The sequence below is a fragment of the Pantherophis guttatus genome, chromosome 9 (assembly GCF_059756535.1).
Source record: "Pantherophis guttatus breed Tessera chromosome 9, ASM5975653v1, whole genome shotgun sequence".
NCBI lineage: Eukaryota > Metazoa > Chordata > Lepidosauria > Squamata > Colubridae > Pantherophis > Pantherophis guttatus.
The window spans coordinates 7,337,314-7,350,336 of record NC_142071.1 but is presented as its reverse complement, the minus strand read 5'-3'; the positions used below and the strand labels follow the sequence as shown (position 1 = coordinate 7,350,336).

The following is a 13,023-nucleotide window of genomic DNA, read 5'->3' as shown; positions in this document are numbered from 1 at the left end:
CTCCATAGACATTTATATTATGCAAATATAATCATCTTCTTCTGCTTCCCTCCAGTGAAGAGAAGAATGAGATCCATATTGCAGGAATGCTGAAAATAGGCGAGAAGAAAGAAATGAACTAAATGCATATCCCTCAGATTTCCAAAACACGTTTAACTTTTGGTCCATTGGTCCCTCTCTGTCTCTTTGGGTCTCCAGTCATACTGGGCGGTAACAGCTTCACCAGCTTGGACAGGAATCGATAAGTGTGATAATCCAATATTGTAGCACAGCATTTCTTAAATTTATTTTCCCCTCAGGAAGCCCTCTCACTTTTAAAAATGATGGAGGACCCCAAAAGGGCCCTGTTCTATGGGTGCAGCTCCCGTTCCTTGTCCCAGCTTCTGCCAACCTAGCAGTTCGAAAGCACGTAAAAAATGCAAGTAGAAAAATAGGGACCACCTTTGGTGGGAAGGGAACAGCGTTCCGTGCGCCTTTGGCGTTGAGTCATGCCGGCCACATGACCACGGAGACGTCTTCGGACAGCGCTGGCTCTTTGGCTTTGAAACAGAGATGAGCACCGCCCTCTAGAGTGGGGAACGACTAGCACATATGTGTGAGGGGGATCTTTACCTTTACAGATGATATTAATCAACATTTATCCTATTTAAAAATTAAAATGGCCACCACTGCTTCTCACGATTCTTCGATGGGATGTTAACATTGTACTATTTTTTTTCAACATAGGCTGGCAAACAGTTTTGATTTCATGGACCCCAAAAAGATCTTGGAGGACCCCCCCTCTCCCAGAAATATTCAGACCACACTTTGAGGGGAAAAAAAACTGATTTCAATAAAGGAGGGTGTTTGTAGCTCAAGGTTGAAATGAAGGGTTCTTGGTGCTCTCAATGCTTGAGGATATTAATATAGAGGAGGGGGGGTCCAGCTATTTTCCAAAGCACCCGAAGGCCCGACAAGGAATAATGGATGGAAACTGAACAAGGAGAGATTCAGCCTAGAAATAAGGAGGAATTTTCTGACAGTGAGAACAATCAACCCATGGAACAGAAGTTGCCTGCAGAAGTTGTGGGAGCTTCATCACTGGAGGCTTTCAAGAAGAGACTGGACTGCCATCTGTCAGAAATGGTGTAGGGTCTCCTGCTTGGGTGGGGAAGGGGGTTGGACTAGATGACCTACAAGGTCCCTTCCAACTCTGTTAAACCTAGTTGGGGTAATGAAACGTCTACAAGAAAACAACCAAGCTCAGAGAGCACCAAGGACCCCTTCAAACACTGATTTAGCAGGATTCCAGTTTAAAAAAGGACTGAGTTACGCCTTCTGTTGCAGAGAAAACTGCAAATATTGTCCATCCGACTGTTAAAAAAATTTTTTAAAAAGGGAAGATTTTCTGTTTATAATCCAAGTTCCATGGAAGGCTGTTTGCGACCCCCTCACCCCCCCCCCTCCTTGGCTGCCTGCCTCTTCTCCATGCTTCCGAAGCAGGAAAGACTCTGGGTATCCACACACACAAAAAATAGTATCAGATTACAAAATGCCAAAATTGTGATATCGCCCCATTTCAGCCTCAGTGGAAGGGGTGGGCCCTGGGAGGGGTTTGGGAAGAGAAGTCCTGTGAAATATGCTAAACCAGACTCTCTTCCCAGACTCGGTCCAGGAGAAGCGCTCTCGGCCAGCGAATTGCCTCCGAAGCCCTGAACCACGATAGGTAAGGCAGCAAATGATTATTGCACTAAAAGAGACAGAACGATTCGGGCAACAAAAATAAGCCAGGAGTGTGTGCATGTGTGTGTGTGAAGAACTGGGTTGATGTTTACAATTGATGCCTGTTCTTTTCGTTTCTTCCTTCTCCTGATTTCCCACCCCCCCTCCCCTCCCCTCCAGGGATTTTGCTCCCAAACTGAGTTGCCCCCATCCTAAACTGATATAGAGATGGGACAAGCATACAGAACTCATAGCTCAGCAGAGGGTTTGCCCAGTCTCTGGAGAGCTCAAGTCCTGGGTTGAACTCATGTAGGGCTGGGAAGAAAAAAAGAAGTTTTGCTTGAAACTTTGGAAAGTTCACTTCATGGCAGTAGATAGGAATTGGGGGGGGGGTGTCGGATGATAGGACTGGAAGGATGATGAGAAGTAGACCCTCCCAACAGACCAAGAAGTTCCCCTTGTTGGGAAAAGGTGGGATGGGTGATACTGAAAAAGAAGATCCTTGGGTGGTTTAATTTAACCGATGAAGAGTTGGAAGGGACTTTATTTACAGATGAACAGAGTTGGAAGGGACCTTGTAGGTCATCTAGTCCAGCCCCCTCCCCATCCAAGCAGGAGACCCCGACACCATTTCTGACAAATGGCAGTCCAGTCTTTTCTTGAAAGTCTCGAGTGATTTCAAATAGTTTGTGGGGTCCTCGCTCACTTGGAAGATTGTCAGGATTTAGAGCAGAGGTCTTCAAACTTGGCAGCTTTAAGACTTGTGGACTTCAACTTCCAGAATTCATAGCTGGCTGGAGAATTCTGGAAGTTGGAAGTCCACAAGTCTTAAAGCTGCCAAGTTTGAAGACCTCTGATTTAGAGGAACGAGGTTAGAAAGGATTGTCTTTGATCTTTACTTCTCCTTCTCACTCCCATCCTTAATCCACATTCAGCTGTGAATCATCAGCCCTTCTGAATTCTCTTTAGCTGCTTTCAAACTTCCCGGAGTCATCCCGTATTGTTCCATGTGCATAAGATATATTTCTGAGGTTTGGGAAGCGGTGGAGAAAGTTATCCTTCCTTAAAGTCCATTAAAACAATCTTTCCAATTTAATAGTCCGGCTCCAGGAATAGATAACTCTGGGATTTAAAGAAAGATAATACTACAATTCCATATATGCTTATGGTGGACCGTTCTTATGGTAGAATATTCCTAATTATTCGACAAGGTTCAATAAAATTATATATATAATATACTAAAAATATATGTATAAAAGATATATTAAGATAAGAAAGAGAAAATGTATAAATATGGATTACTGATGCGAAGATGTTGAAAAGAAGATGTAAATATCTGTTTTTGTTTGTTTTTTTTAAAAAAACTGTTTAATAAAAATATAAAATTAAAATAAAATAAAATAAAATAAAATTAGATGGTAGGCTAGATGAAATATTACTTTTGGGCACATGAAATTTGCTTTCAATACCCAATCTACCATAACATTCTTTCATTTTCACCCTAACATCCCTTCCAAGACAGTTGTGATGCCACAGGGGGGAAAAAAATATCTACTAGCAAAGTTCCCTTGGATTTTTTTGAGGGCAAATGAAATATTAATGGGAAAAGCAAATGGCATATAAGAAAAATGAAGAAACAGGCACTATATTAACTTATCAAAGGACCTGGGACTAAAAGGTTGGGGGGGGGAGGATGAAATAATAATAATAATAATAATAATAATAATAATAATAATAATAATAATAATAATAATAATAATAATAATAATAATAATATAATACCTGAATACTTAATAATACCTTAACAGTTCCTAGGTCCTTGGTTAGGACTCGAGCTGCTGAGCTATTAACCAGCCTCAAAGGCTGTGAATCTCACTAAAGATTAAATAATAATAATAATAATAATAATAATAATAATAATAATAATAATAATAATAATTATTATTATTATTATTATTATTATTATTATTATTATTATTATTATTATTATTTTATTTCTATACCGCCCTTCTCCCGAAGGACTCAGGGCAGTGTACAGCCTGATTAAAAGCACAAAGACAGATAAAATTTAAAAATAATTAAAATTATTAAATAATTGGCTCAATTATAAAACCCCCAAATTTAAAATCCCATATTTAAAACCAATTAAAATCTTTACATTGATAGCCCGGCCTGGCGGAACAATAAGGTTTTGAGGGCACAGCGAAATACACGGAGGTCGGAGATCTTACGCATTTCTGGGGGCAGTTCATTCCAAAGGGCAGGGGCACCAACAGAGAAGGCCCTCCCCCTGGGTGTCGCCAGCCGACATAATTTGGCCGATGGCACCCTGAGGAGACCCTCTCTGTGGGAGCGGACTGGCCGGTGGGAGGCTACTGGTGGCAGAAGACGGTCTCGAAGGTATCCAGGTCCAATGCCATGGAGCGCTTTGATGAAGAGCAATGGAACAGCTTGCCTCCTGGTTGTTGTGAATGCTCCATTATTGGAGGTTTTGAAGAAAAGATTGGACAACCATTTGTCCTGGATAGTATAAAGTTCCTGATTTGGGCAGGGGGTTGGACTAGAAGACCTCCAAGGTCCCTTCTACCCCTACGATTCTATGAGTCCAATCTGTGTCTGTGACCAAAAAAGGGTCAGTATATTGTGTGCATCGAGAGGGACGGAAACAGTAGCTCTTGCAGACAACTTGAGGCAGGATCCAGTTGGCATCTTCCTTACCATCAGCTTCAATTCTGAAAGCCAAACTGTCTGGCCCACTGGAGCCCAGATGTTCCAATACACATTGCAGTAATTCTGGATATTAGATGCCACGTAACCGTTGCTTTGATCCTTGACATCAGACAACTTAGCGGTAGAGCACTGGTCCATCTTGCAAGGTTCTTAGATCTGAAGGAGAAAAATGGCATTTTGCAGCTTAGAAAGGGATGGCAGGTTCATGTTTGTTTTGTTTATGTTTTATTAAATTTGTATACCCCCCTACTCCCGAAGGACTCAGGGCGGTGAACAGGCACAGAATAAAATACAGAAATACAAAAGTTAGAAACAATTTAAAACCAAATTAAATAATTTAGCCCAAGACAATTAAAAATCCCAATAATTTAAAACAAATTAAAATTTCAGTTTAAAACTTTAAAAGGGGAGAAAATTAGGCCAGACCAGCTTGCTGGAATAGGAGGGTCTTAAGAGCACGGTGGAAAGTGTGCAGATCCGGGATCCTCTGTATCTCTGGGGGGAGCTCGTTCCAGATAGTGGGTGCCCCCACAGAGAAGGCCCTCCCCCTGGGGGCTGCCAGTCGACACTGCTTGGCTGGCGGCACCCAGAGGAGCCCCTCTCTATGAGAGTGTACCGGCCGGTGGGAGGCTGTTTGTGGTAGTAGGAGGTCCCGTAAATAATGATAGAAATGCTAACTGTTGTAGCTGAAATCCTATCTACATTTATCTGGGATTTAGTAACCCTTGATGAACTAGACAAGAGTTACTTGTAAATAGACATGCATAAAAATTGTTTGGAATGGAGGAAACTCAAATCTGTGAATGTGTACAACGATTAGCCTAAAACAGGGTTAGGTAGTTTGTGGTTTAGTGTATTGTGAGAGTCCAAGATATCCAATGAAATATATATGATTAATATATATATATGATCAAAGATATATCAAATATATATATATGATTTATAGTATGTTGCGTGAATACTGCAGTGCTGCTTATTAATCAGGAGTTACGCTTAGTTTAGTTGCAAGAAGCTAGCCACTGTTTAGGGAGGGTTAGGGTTATTATTATTATTATTATTTTTAATTTGATTTATATGCCGCCCTTCTCCAGAGACTCAGGGCGGCTTACAATGCATTAAGCAATAATAACGCAATTTGGTCTGAAATTTTGCTATCCACTTTCCCAGATGGTGAACTGCAGTTTTTCGGTGAACTGCAACGTAGAAATAAATATATGGAATGGACTGAAAGGTTTATTTAAAATGAAAAGGATCCGCTGAGTTTCTTCTTTTAATAATTTTATTTGGGGAATGGACCTCTGGAGGAGAATATGTGGGGTCTTGGTGATCTCGGAGCTTTGCTATTCTATTTGCAGGCAGTTCGTTGCCAGGTTAGGTAACTTTATCGCTTCAGTTCCCCACACAGTTGCCAGAGCAATAATATCTGGAAAACCACTAACTTAACGATGAGAAAAACGCAGCCACTGTGCAACCTCTCACTGTAATTATAAGTAGTCCTCAATTCAGGAGTGAAATGCTACCGGTTCGATCCGGAAATCCTGCTTTCTAGTGCAGTGGTCACCAATTGGTGTTCTGTGGACCACTGGTGGTCCACGAGAAAATTTTGGTGGTCCGCAGAAAAATTATTTGCCTTTTTTATATTGCACTAAATCAGGGGGTCCTCAAACTACGGCCCCTGGGACAGATATGTGCAATGAACGTTTGTGTTGCTGCAGAGAGTCTCCCCCTTCGGGGTCTTTTTGTATGGGTCAGAGGGGGGCAGAAATTCCGACTTGGGGTCTGCTTCGGCCTCCTGGTGTGGGGCTTTGGGTGAAGGCTGGAGGTAAGTGCCGCTGGTGGCAAAGAGCCAGAGGGCCTTGTTCCAGTGGGACGGCATCATGGCCTGAAACTGGCTGACCATCTCAGCCTGCTGAGCCTCCAAGCGCCGATACCTGGCCTTGCACTCCCGCAGGTGTTCCCTCTGCTTGGAAAGCCTATGCTCCTAGTCCTCAGTGTGGTGCTTCTACTGAGCCTCCTTCTCGGTCAGATCCAATTTGAACTGAGCTGTTTTGCCAACTCTTTCTCATGGTGGCTGCTTAGCTCCAACAACTGCTTCCTGTTGGGGCCCTAAGGAGCCCGGGCGGGGAGGTAAGGAATGGCTGAGAGGGGAGGGGCGAGTAGAGGCTGGCGAGGTGCCTCCCGACGTGACATTGAGGTGGCCACGCCCACCCAGTCACATGACCACCTAGCCACGCCCACCCAGCCGGTCATTAGGCAGATCATATTAGTGGTCCCGGGATTTAAAATTGTGAATTTAGTGGTCCCTGAGGTCCGAAAGGTTGGTGACCCCGATCTAGTGAAGCTAAACCGTGCTGCACAGCTGATTGTCGGATCGTAGTTTTTAAACTACCGGTTCGACTGAACCGGTAGCTTTTTAAACACGCAGCACGTGTTTGGTGCACAGTGGGCATGTGCACGCAGTGCACATTTGGTGTGCATGCACGCAGCTCATGCTTGGCACACAGCATGCCTGTGCAGCCAGCAAACCGGTTCAGATTTCACCACTGCCTCAACTTATAACTATTTGTCCAGTGGCTGAAATGCAGCACCCCCAACAAAAGTGACTTGGGACCAGTGGTGAAATCCAATTTTTTTTTACTACCGGTTCTGTGGGTGTGGCTTGGTGGGCATAGTGTGGCTTGGTGGGCGTGGCTTTGTGGGCATGGCAGAGGAAGGATACTGCAAAATCTCCATTCCCACCCCACTCCAGGGGAAGGATATTGCAAAATCTCCATTCCTACCCCACTCTGGGGCCAGCCAGAGGTGGTATTTGCCGGTTCTCCAAACTACTCAAAATTTCCGCTACCGGTTCTGCAGAACCTGTCAGAACCTGCTGGATTTCACCCCTGCTTGGGACCACTCCTTGCATTACAACTGTCAGAGCATCCCCGTGGTCACATGAAGAGCCTTGGTAGTACAGTGGTCTAAGGCACCCTGTTATTAAGCTGGTTATTAAGACAGCTGCCTGCAATTACTGCAGGTTCGAATCTCGCCAAGGCTCAAGGTTGACTCAGCCTTCCATCCTTTCTAAGGTAGGTAAAATGAGGACCCGGATTGTGGGGGCAATAAGCTGACTTTGTATAAAATATACAAAAGGATGAAGGCTATTGCTGAGCACATTGTAAGCCGCCCTGAGTCTCCGGAGAAGGGCGGCATATAAATCAAATTAAAAAAAAAAAAAATTGGGTGCCTGGCATGTATTTAGGATGTTTGCAGCCCCTCTGGATCATAAAATTATCATTTGCAACTTTCCCAGCTGGTTTCCAACAAGCAAAATTAATGGGGAGGGGGGGGGAGGAGATGGATTTGCATAGCGACCATGTGATTTGCTTAACAACCCCAGCGGGAAAAGATTGTGAAATTGGGCACAACTCAACGACCGCATTGCTTGGTTCCATCCCGATTCTGGTCATAAATCAAGGGCTACCTATATATTGGAGCTGGTTGAGCATGGAAATATTAGATTAGATTAACAGAGTTGGAAGGGACCTTGTTAGGTCATCTAGTCCACCCCCCCGCCCAAGCAGGAGACCCTACACCATTTCTGACAGATGGCAGTCCAGTCTCTTCTTGAAAGCTTCCAGCGATGAAGCTCCCACAACTTCCGAAGGCAACTTCTGTTCCATGAGTTGATTGTTCTCACTGTCAGAAAAATAGATTTTACTAAACGAGAGGAAGAACTTGACACCTGCCAGTTTCATTGCTGGTTGGCTGGAATTCTGAGAGGTCGCCAAACCCTGTTTTTTCATTCTGCCTGAAATCTTGCAGAAATCCCAACAGCTAATAAAATTAAGGGGAGGAAAACATCTCGGGGACTTTTGCAATTTACAGTATGAAAACGTTAACACATGCACTGCTGTACTGGAGTGTGCAAAATGACATTGGGAGACAGGAAGGAGAGCTGCAGACTGGACAACTGGAGTGTGAAAGATACCTTAGAACAGGGGTTCTAAGAACAGGGGTACCTTAGAACAATCTTGGCAACTTTAAGCCTGGAGGATTTCAGCTTCAACTGGCCTGGCCTAACTCTCCCTTTTAAAATTTTAAATCATTTGATTTGTTTTATAAATTGGGTGTTTTAATCTTTTTGTCCAAAATATTTAATAATTTTAAGGGACTTTTAATGTTTGTATTATCTGTATTTTATCTTGGCTGTTCACCACCCTGAGTCCTCCGGCAGTAGGGCGGTATAGAAATTTGATAGATAGATAGATAGATAGATAGATAGATAGATAGATAGATAGATAGATAGATAGATAGATAGATGATAGATAGATAGATAGATAGATGATAGATAGATAGATAGATAGATAGATAGATAGATAGATAGATAGATAAATAAATAAACAAACTCCCAGACTTCCCCACCAGCGAAGCTGACTGGGGAATTCTGGGAGTTGAACTGGGGAATTCTGGGAGTTGAAGTCCTCCAGGCTTAAAGTTGCCAAGGTTGGAGACCCCTGCCTTAGAAGGAGGGAAGGTATGGAAAGCACTTCAGAAGGAACCCTCCTTAGTTTTCCGGAGAGTCAGAGAAAATGGATATACTTTCAATCTTGCAAGATGCAGCTGATAAAGTGAAAGTTAGGTTGTGCTTCTTGTCTGGACTGCTTTATACAGAACCAACCTAGAACTAAAGAGAAATTTCCTGACAGTGGGAATAATTAATTGGTGGAACGGATTGCCTCCAGAAGTTGTGGGTGCTGCAACACTGGAGTTTCCTAAGAGGAGACCGGACAAGCATGTGTCTGAAATGGTATAGGGCCGTGCCAGAGGTGGAACACAGCGCCCTCTCTGTGGGCACATGAGCCGTCACCCCAGTTCAGCTCCGCATGCCTCCCGCCGGCCAGCTGGTCTTTGGATCTCTGCTGTGCATGCGTGGCGGGGAGCCTTGTGTGCATGCATGGGGGGGGCATGTGGGAACGGGGTCGCGTGCATGCAGGGGGTGGGGCAGGGGTGAAATCCAGCAGGTTCTGACAGGTTCTGGAGAACCGGTAGCGGAAATTTTGAGCAGTTCAGAGAACCGGTAGCGGAAATTTTAGGTAATTTGGAGAACCGGCAAATGCCACCTCTGGCTGGCCCCAGAGTGGCGAGGGAATGGGAATTTTGCAGGATCCTTCCCCTGGAATGGGGTGGGAATGGAGATTTTGCAATATTCTTCCCCCAGGAGTGGGGTGGGAATGGGGATTTTGCAGGATTCTGTTCCCCAGAGTGGGTGGGAATGGAGATTTTGCAATTTCCTTCCCCTGGAGCGGGCTGGGAATGGAGATTTTGCAATATCCTTCCCCTGCCACGCCCACCAAGCCACGCCCACAGAACCGGTAGTAAAAAAAAATTGGATTTCACCACTGAGTGATGTGGTGATAGGTCATCATCATCATATTAATAATATAATAACATAATAATATAATAACATTAATGCTTAACATTTAACATCATCTTCTTTTAACAACTCTCCTCTATACCATTTCCTCTATTTATATCTCTTCCTTTCTAACTTCTGTCTCTGTTATCTAGCCATTGATTGAATATGTTCCATATTCCCATTCTTTATCCTTAATGGCAAGTGTTAATCTGTCCATTTCTGCAGAATCTAATATCTTTTAAATTACATTCCCCTCAGATGGGATCCCATCATTTTTCCATTGTTGTGCAAATCCTTTTCCTAAAATTGATGATCTCCCATCTAGGCATTCACCAAATATTCTCCTTTATCGGGTAAGCATTTACTCCTTTGACCCTGGTTACTTTTCGAAATCATTCAAGATTGCCTACGTATTGCTATGGAAGCCAGCTGTGGGATGATAATCAGCAATGCCATCCAGATAGGACTCTTCACTCAACTGAAGAAACAGTAGAAGTTCTCGGCAGAGCAGGGATAACTTAGCACATTTTGATGTAAGGGAAATAACACACATTGGTATCTAAATTGCTCCCCCCTTATCTACAAAATCTAGTTGTCCAGAGTTTCAGATTTTCTATTGATCCAGGGGTGAAATGCGATGGCAGTAGCGATAGCTGCCAGTGGTTCGGAGTGCCTGTAGCAGTGTTGGGTTCCTCCTGGTTCGGCCCGGTTCTCCCGAGCCGGTAGCGGTGACAATCTTTGGATTGTTGTCGTTACTAGATTCCAAGCATATTCACTCTTCCCTGTAGGTATGTCAGACAGCTAACCATTTGTTGAGTTGGACACCAAGACATCTCCAAGAATAGCTTAGATTCAATTCCATTCCAACATATGTCAACAAATCAAGTCCAACTTGCTCTCCTGATGCGTATCATAAGGTAACAATAGTAACCAAAAATGTCCATCTGAGGCTAGAGCTCTCCCCCAAATTCCAGATGGGATTTCCATATGGAGGCTATAAGAAGGATGGTCAAATAATCCCTTCCAAGCAGATGGACGAGTCACATTCAGTGGCTAGAAATAACCTCCTTGCTCCTTATCTTTATTAGGCAACCGTGGGGGAGAGGTCATCTTCTCTTTTTCATTGAGATGAGGGGGGACCCTCAATGAATTTGGCACCATCTATATTAATGTTATATTCTGCCCGATTTTGCAATCCAACTTCCTATGTTCTAGGTTGTTCAACCAGAGAACCTCTAGCTAGGATTCTGTGCAGTTCGGAGAACCCCCAAATCCCACTCCTGGCTGGCCACACCCACCCCTCCCCTTCCCTCCCAGGAGTTCCCACATGGCCCGTTTTGGATGCAGATAAGTGCAGGGTGTGCATGGAGGCTCGGGGAGGGCGAAAAACAGGCCTACTGGAAGTTTGGGAAGGCCGGAAACGGGCCGATTTCCAGCCTTCAGAGGGCCTCTGGGGCCTGGGGAGGCCGTTTTCGCCTTCCCGGAGGCTCAAGGATAGCCTCTGGAGCCTGGGGAGGGCAAAAACGTCCCCCCCACTGTGGTGCAGGAGGGCAATTAGGCCACACCCACCATGGCCACGCCCATCCAGTGACCTGGCAGAGAACCCCTTGCTAAAATTTTTGAAGCCCCACCCCCACCCCCCCGTGTTCAACCAGACTTTTCAGGATTTCAACAATAGTCTTCATTTTTTTTTTTTTTTGCCTTAACATGTTTTTAAAGCATGGGTATTTTCCTTGCTTTTGCATTATATGTTGCTTTGATGCCTCTCCATCCCAAAGAAAGAGATAATGAGGATTTAAAAAAAGAAAAAAAGCTTTTGAATTTATTTTAACAAAAAAAGAGAGGAGATTGCTGTTTATATGTGCAGATGGCACCTCGGTTTAAAATTGCCATGTTGGTCTTTTTTGATTATGAAAAGACATTTTGCAACATTATCCAATACTATTTATGAAAAATCCAGTCCTGGTTGCTGGATCCAGGACTAAAATCTGGTCTCTGGGATTATGACATAAATTACCCTTCCACACTCAGCTTTTTCACTTCGCTTAAATTACATTTCCACACTCAGCTTTTTCATTATGGATAAAATGTTGGCTCGGTAAAGAGGATGGGATTTATTGAGTTGATTTTTCCCAAAAAACTTAAACTTCTTTTCCATGCCACCTTGAAAAGCTATTATGCCGGATTAATCATCTCCAGAAGCAGAGAGAGAAGATTTATTCTAATGGATTTCCAGCATGTACTTCTGTTTCTATGATAACAAAAAAACAATAACAACAGTCAATTTGTTAAATGCATTTATGGAAACATCTTTGCCCTGTGTCTATTATGGCAAATGTTCCTCTACTTTTTGGAGAAATGAGATACCCAGGGCTGAAATGCTTACTCAGGTTTAATTTTCTTTGGATGGACATTCCTTCTTTTGCCTTTTTAAAATAAGTATACCGAATAACAGAGTTGGAAGGGACCTTGGAGATCTTCTAATCCAGACCCCTGATTTGATCTGTCCCCAACCCCACGCACACACCCCAACAGACGTTCAAGAGTTAAAGACCAAACCGGCCAGCAAAATCCTTTTCCTTATGATAACAGAACTTGGCAACAACCTAGTGGCTGCCTGCCAAGAGTTTATTATTTACAAAGAGGAGAGATAACTTCTCCCCACTTCTGATACATCAAAGGAAAGCAGCTCAATAATTACAATCAAGTCCAGAGATAATCCAGTCTTAAAGCAAAAGTCCGGCAATGCAGAATGGCGTGGAAGCTTTCAGCTTTGTTCGTCACAAGGTTTGACTGGCCACCACGCTCCCTTTTACATCCTGTGGGGTGTGGTCCAGTGACTCAGCCTAATCTCGGGCACGCCCTTTCTTCTTTTGCGCGCGCTTATCTATGTGACGCTGGCGTGGGTCCAGCCAAGACTCATTACCCTCATCACTGTCCATCTGTGGCTGCGTGGACGTGCTTGGCCCCAGCCCTATCTCTTGCCCTTAGATGGACACCGAAGGCATTGCCAGAGAGGAGGATCCTGGAGAGGGAGGCCTTGCGAACTCCTCTCCTTCACTCTCGGAGTCCTCTCCTGACGATGACACAGGCTCCGGTAACGGAGCCACAACATGATTAAGCAGGAGACCCTAAACCCGTGATGGGGAACCCTATGGCACGCGTGCCAGAAGTGGCACACAGAACCATCT

At 44.0% G+C, this 13,023-nt stretch overlaps 1 protein-coding gene across 1 annotated transcript in view; it reads left to right on the top strand.

Moving 5' to 3' along the window:
- Positions 1 to 1,563: 1,563 nt before the first annotated feature.
- Positions 1,564 to 13,023, top strand: part of LOXL2 (lysyl oxidase like 2) — a 119,291-nt gene continuing 107,831 nt past the window's right edge. The window contains exon 1 of the mRNA XM_060693494.2: positions 1,564 to 1,705. The gene's annotated coding sequence lies outside the window, so the exon portion shown is untranslated. The remainder of the gene's footprint in view (positions 1,706 to 13,023) is intronic.